Source organism: Kogia breviceps, chromosome 5 (genome assembly GCF_026419965.1).
Source record: "Kogia breviceps isolate mKogBre1 chromosome 5, mKogBre1 haplotype 1, whole genome shotgun sequence".
Classification (NCBI taxonomy): domain Eukaryota; kingdom Metazoa; phylum Chordata; class Mammalia; order Artiodactyla; family Physeteridae; genus Kogia; species Kogia breviceps.
In genome coordinates, this window is record NC_081314.1 from 30776004 (window position 1) to 30781783 (window position 5780).

The window sequence follows — 5780 nt, forward strand, 5'->3', positions numbered from 1 at the left end:
TGGGACAAATAGGTTTCTTAGCCACAATTTCCTATTGCTATTTGGATAAAGTATAAACTCATCATTCTGACATTTCTGATCATCGCTGCTTGGTCTCTGGCCTCATCCCTGGTTACTTATTTATACTATTTCAGCTCTGTTTTCCTACTTTCATTTTCTGGGAAGGACTGGGCTCCACTCCACCTCAGCACCTTTGTACATGCTCTCATCGCTGGGATTTAGGAATCCTAGATTGGGTTTCTCTGTCCCCATGACACTTTCTCATAACATCTTGTACTAGCTCTTTGTAATGCCTACCACAATTACAATTATAAATTATTTATGTGATTATTTGTTTTATCTCCATCTCTCCTGCTAACTGTAATTCATCTGAGTGCAGGGACTTTGTTCATGGCTCTATTTCCAGAATCCTAAAAGCATTTGGCACAGATTAGGCACTTAATAAGTCTTTGTTAAATAAATTCATAAACTTTCCAATGGAATGTTCTCACTTTACAGATGAGGTAATAGTTTAAACATGAATTGAGGAGTCTGGATTCTCATTTCTTTGATCAGTTGGTTAAAATGAAGCTTTCAGCTAATGTTGCAAATCTTCCTGAAGTGTTCTGCTCTAATTTCTTCCTTTGGGAAAGACAGTGCATCAAACAGTATTTATTCTTCTTTTGACGGTCAGGGTCTTAGAGTGCCCGAGGGTCAACACTGTAACCATAGATCAACACTGACCGACACCACAGATGCAGAATGAGGAAGAAATTGCATGGGGTCTGCCTGACTCTGGGATACAGCTTGGAAAGCTGCTTTAAACAAATGCGCTCAACATTCGACTCTTTTCTTCTCATCACCTCTTTCTCCCAAATGTAGTGTGCCAAAAAATTCTAGTGATTGTGTTTCCCAGTTGATGAAGGATTTATTTTATACAGGAATTGTCACCCTTGTTTTGAAAGAAAAAATAACTTTGTAAAAAGTGTGAGTGACAGTCATGTGTGAGTTCAACAATTCTTATTTTAAAGCAGCAGAGGAGAGTCAGGCGCGAGCCGCTTCCAGGATCCGAGATCCGGAGATCCGGAGAAGCCGCAGTCAGAGCGGTTCCTCAAGAGTTATTGATCTATGAAATGGCAGAGAATGGAAAAAATTGTGACCAGAGACGTGTAGCAATGAACAAGGAACAATATAATGGAAACTTCACAGATCCCTCTTCAGTGAATGAAAAGAAGAGGAGGGATCGGGAAGAAAGGCAGAATATTGTCCTATGGAGACAGCCACTTGTTACCTTGCAGTATTTTTCTCTGGAAATCCTAGTAATCTTGAAGGAATGGACCTCAAGATTATGGCATCGTCAAAGCATTGTGGTGTCTTTTTTACTGCTGCTTGCTGTGCTTATAGCTACGTATTATGTTGAAGGAGCACATCAACAGTATGTGCAACGTATAGAGAAACAGTTTCTTTTGTATGCCTACTGGATAGGCTTAGGAATTTTGTCTTCTGTTGGGCTTGGAACAGGGCTGCACACCTTTCTGCTTTATCTGGGTCCACATATAGCTTCAGTTACATTAGCTGCTTATGAATGCAATTCAGTTAATTTCCCTGAACCACCCTATCCTGATCAGATTATCTGTCCAGATGAAGAGGGCACTGAAGGAACCATTTCTTTATGGAGCATCATCTCAAAAGTTAGGATTGAGGCCTGCATGTGGGGTATCGGTACAGCGATCGGAGAGCTGCCTCCATATTTCATGGCCAGGGCAGCTCGCCTCTCAGGTGCTGAACCAGATGATGAAGACTATCAGGAATTTGAAGAGATGCTGGAATATGCAGAGGCTGCACAAGACTTCGCCTCCAGGGCTAAACTGGCAGTTCAAAACCTAGTACAGAAGGTTGGATTTTTTGGAATTTTGGCCTGTGCTTCAATTCCAAATCCTCTGTTTGATCTGGCTGGAATAACATGTGGACACTTTCTTGTACCTTTTTGGACTTTCTTTGGTGCAACCCTGATTGGAAAAGCAATAATTAAAATGCATATCCAGAAAATCTTTGTTATCATAACATTCAGCAAACACATAGTGGAGCAGATGGTGGCTTTCATTGGGGGACATGATTCGAGCCCCGGTCTGGGAAGATCCCACGTGCTGCGGAGAAACTGAGCCCGTGCGCCACAACTACTGAGCCTGCACTCTGGGTGAGCCACAGCTACTGAGCCTGCGTGCCACAACTACTGAAGCCCGTGCACCTAGAGCCCATGCTCCGCAACAAGAGAAGCCACTGCAATTAGAAGCCGGGGCACCACAAAGAGTAGCCCCAGCTCACCACAACTAGAGAAAGCCTGCGCACAACAACACAGACCCAATGCAGCCAAAAATAAACAACTAAATAAATTTCAAAAAAAAAAAGAAAGCAGCAGAGGAAAATGGCATTATTTCTTGTCATCCTGATCTTTAAACATCAACTGTTAGAATCAACACAAAGGAGGGAGGCCAGGAAGAAGGAAGCCGATCTTTGGAATACCCTGAATCCCGGTGATGGTCCAGAGTTGTCACAGAATGTCATGATTTAAGAAGGTAAGTTGTTTGGAAAGCTGTGAGTCTCAGTTGTCCTGGGATATGGGGCTTTGAAAGATGGAGGAAACAGAACCTTTCCTCAAACTACAGTATATTTATGGCATTTGTCCCAGATTTTAATTTAGTAAGGTATGTCTTTCATTTTAAAAAGTTTGTACTTTTAATCTTTTCCTCGAATTCCCTGTAACTAAATATGGACGTTTTCTTTCTAAGTGTTTAAAATAGCTTTTACCTGCTCTGTATTTACCCCGATGTCAGAGGCTCCTTTCCCTTCCCCAGCACCTCACTGCCTTCCTCAACGCTGGCACCTCTCACCTGTGAAATGCAGAATAAACAAATCAAGGAGCTAAAAGGAGGAGATGAAAGGGTGTGGAAGCAAAGTGTATGATGGTGACAAACTTTAATTTGAACATAAGCCAGTTCTAGTCCCAAACTGTTCTCAAAATAATTTATCTTCTAGAGAAATTTAGTCATCAAAGTCTAAACACTAACCGGGAGTAAAGGCTAAAATGTTACCCATTTAAAAATGCTACTTCACAGTGTGTATCAGCAATTAACACTTCAGATGGGGTTGGTGTAGTTTAAAATATGCACCCATCTATTCTAGTTAAGAGAAAGCCTGTGGACCTAATCTTAGTAGCTTTAAGGGAGGTTTGAATTGATGGGGATTCAGGCAGGCTAACTGTCAGTCAATGAATGTTCTGGCTACTTAATATTCAGTATGATGTGATCAAGTAGGGATGCAGTCAATCAAATGGGGCTCCAGCTGGGGGCAGAGTGAGGGGTGGGGAGAAGGCGTTTCCAGGGCAATGACAGGATACAGGTAGTGTCATGGCTATCGCGTGTCTGCCCAGTGGGGAAATCTGTTTTCGGCTTGGATGCCAATGAGGAAGTGATGCTTCCTGTCACACAGATGTTAAACAGCCCCTCCCTGTGCCTTGGCTAAGTGGCAGATACCACCCAAATGTAGGCGGAGTGCTCAGAATAGAAAAAAGTCTAGTACGGTGCTGCCACTCTTGGGAAAGTAGGTAAAGTTAGGGACTTAGTATTTTTGGTAGGCAGAGCTTATCAGAGAAATCAAAACCTCCTTAACAATATTTTGATGAGAGCTCAGCTCTGCTTCACACCTAGAAATAAGGAAGGAATCAGGGCCAGTACTGAGAGGATGGGAGAGGAACACAGCATGGAGCACACAAGAGGAAACCAGCACACCTTGGAAAATAGATAAGGAGGATCTCTATGAATGCCTCCCAAAGTGAGGATTGGTGCTGGTCTGCAGACTGTTGGCTACTGGTCTGCAATGTGAGAAACACAGAGATTTAGAGAAAGCATTTAGAAAAGATGGTAAGAATTTGATATTGCTGCAATGTCCAAGTGTGGTCCTGGACTCTTGTAATTTATCTTGTACTAGAGCTGTCTTTTTGTTTGGGTTGGAAGCAATAAGATAACATGGGAGACATACACCCAAGATCCCTTAAGACACAGAGAAAGCCATGAGGAATGGGTGGGTATTTAAGAATGAAACTAAAGACAGGCTTGAGCCCAGGGGAGCAGAGGCGGGACGGAAGAACATCTGGCTTGTCTCATCATTGAGCAAATTCACATGGTAAGACGTGTGGTGTGATAGTTTAGTTTGCCAATTTTAACCCAAAAGTGTATAAAATCGAGAACCCATTGTTCATCATAAGATAATTTGAATTTATTATTTAAATGGTTAAATGTTAAAACTGGCTACAGATGAATTACGATGGGACAACAAAAGTTTTTGAGTGTAAGAGTGATTCTTGATATTAATCACACATACTTCCAATGAAGCATGTGTACAATTTTCATAATTCTTTTCTTTTATCATTGACATATGTGTTAGACAGTTATCTGAATCATAGGGCCCCACTGGAATATCAGACAAAATGCTGTTGCTTAGAATGGCTACAACTGGGTGTGCCAAACCTTCTGGAGTATTTCTCAAACCAGTGAGACTGAGTTCTCGCAGGGTATGCTACAAATCTTTCCACTCCTCTGCATTTGAAAGGCTTACATTCCCACTTCAATAAATTACAGTTTATAAAAAAACCAGAAAACAAAAAACACACCTACAGTATCAAAATTTATGTCCTGTTCCTGGATTCTTGTAACTTATCATGTACCAGAGCTATGTTTGTTTGAGTGAAGGCAACAAGAAAAACATGAGGATATACACCTAGACTACTCACACTCTACAGAAAGCTGCACAGCAATTGAGGGAGGCCGTTGCCTGAATGGATAGCTATTTAGGAGTTAAACCAAGGACAGGCATGATGGAGCTCAGGGCAGCAGAGGCTGGGTAGAAAAAAACACATAGACATACAGTCGGGAGATGTGGATTTGTGTCTTGCCTCTGCCTCTTAACCAGCTGCGTAATCTTGGGCAAGTCACTTAACCTCCTGTGCCTTAATTTTCTCATCTGTAAAGTGGGAAACATGAGATACTTTTCTGGGTTCTTTTTTTTCTGTTTCTTTTTAATTTTAATTGTGCTGAAATACACATAACATAAAATTTATCATCTTAATCATCTTTTTTAGGGGGGGGCTGCGTTGGGTCTTCGTTGCTGCATGCAGGCTTTCTCTAGTTGTGGAGAGGGGGGCTATTCTTCACTGCGGTGCGCGGGCTTCTCATTGCAGTTGCGAAGCACGGACTCTAGCAGCACAGGCTTCAGTAGTTGCAGCATGCAGGCTCAGTAGTTGTGGCTCAAGGGCTCTAGAGCACAAGCACAGTAGTTGTGGCACAGGGGCTTAGTTGCTCCGCAGCATGTGGGATCTTCCCAGACCAGGGCTTGAACCCGTGTCCCCTGCATTGTCAGGCGGATTCTTAACCACTGCGCCACCAGGGAAGTCCCATCTTAATCATCTTTAAATGTACAGTTCAGTGGCATTAAGTACATTCACATTGTTGGCTACCATCATCACCATCCTCACACAGAACTCTTTTCATCTTGCAAAACTGAAACTCTGTACCTATTAAACAACAACTCCCCACTTTTCTGGATTCTTGTGCAGTCTGAATGACAGATTGTATTGTGACTACGGATAATGGGAGAGTTAGGCCTGGGAAAGAGCAGAAAATGTAAAGGGCCAGAGAGTAAACATTTTGTCTTTGGGACTGTCTCTGTTGCAACTACTCAACTCTGGTATTGTAGCTTGAAAGAAACCATATAATAATATGTAATTTAATGTCCCAATATACGTT

General features: G+C 42.2%; 1 pseudogene; it reads left to right on the top strand.

Moving 5' to 3' along the window:
* The first annotated feature begins 1023 nt into the window (after positions 1-1023).
* On the top strand, positions 1024-2141 carry LOC131757496 (vacuole membrane protein 1 pseudogene; annotated as a pseudogene).
* The last annotated feature ends 3639 nt before the right edge of the window (positions 2142-5780 follow it).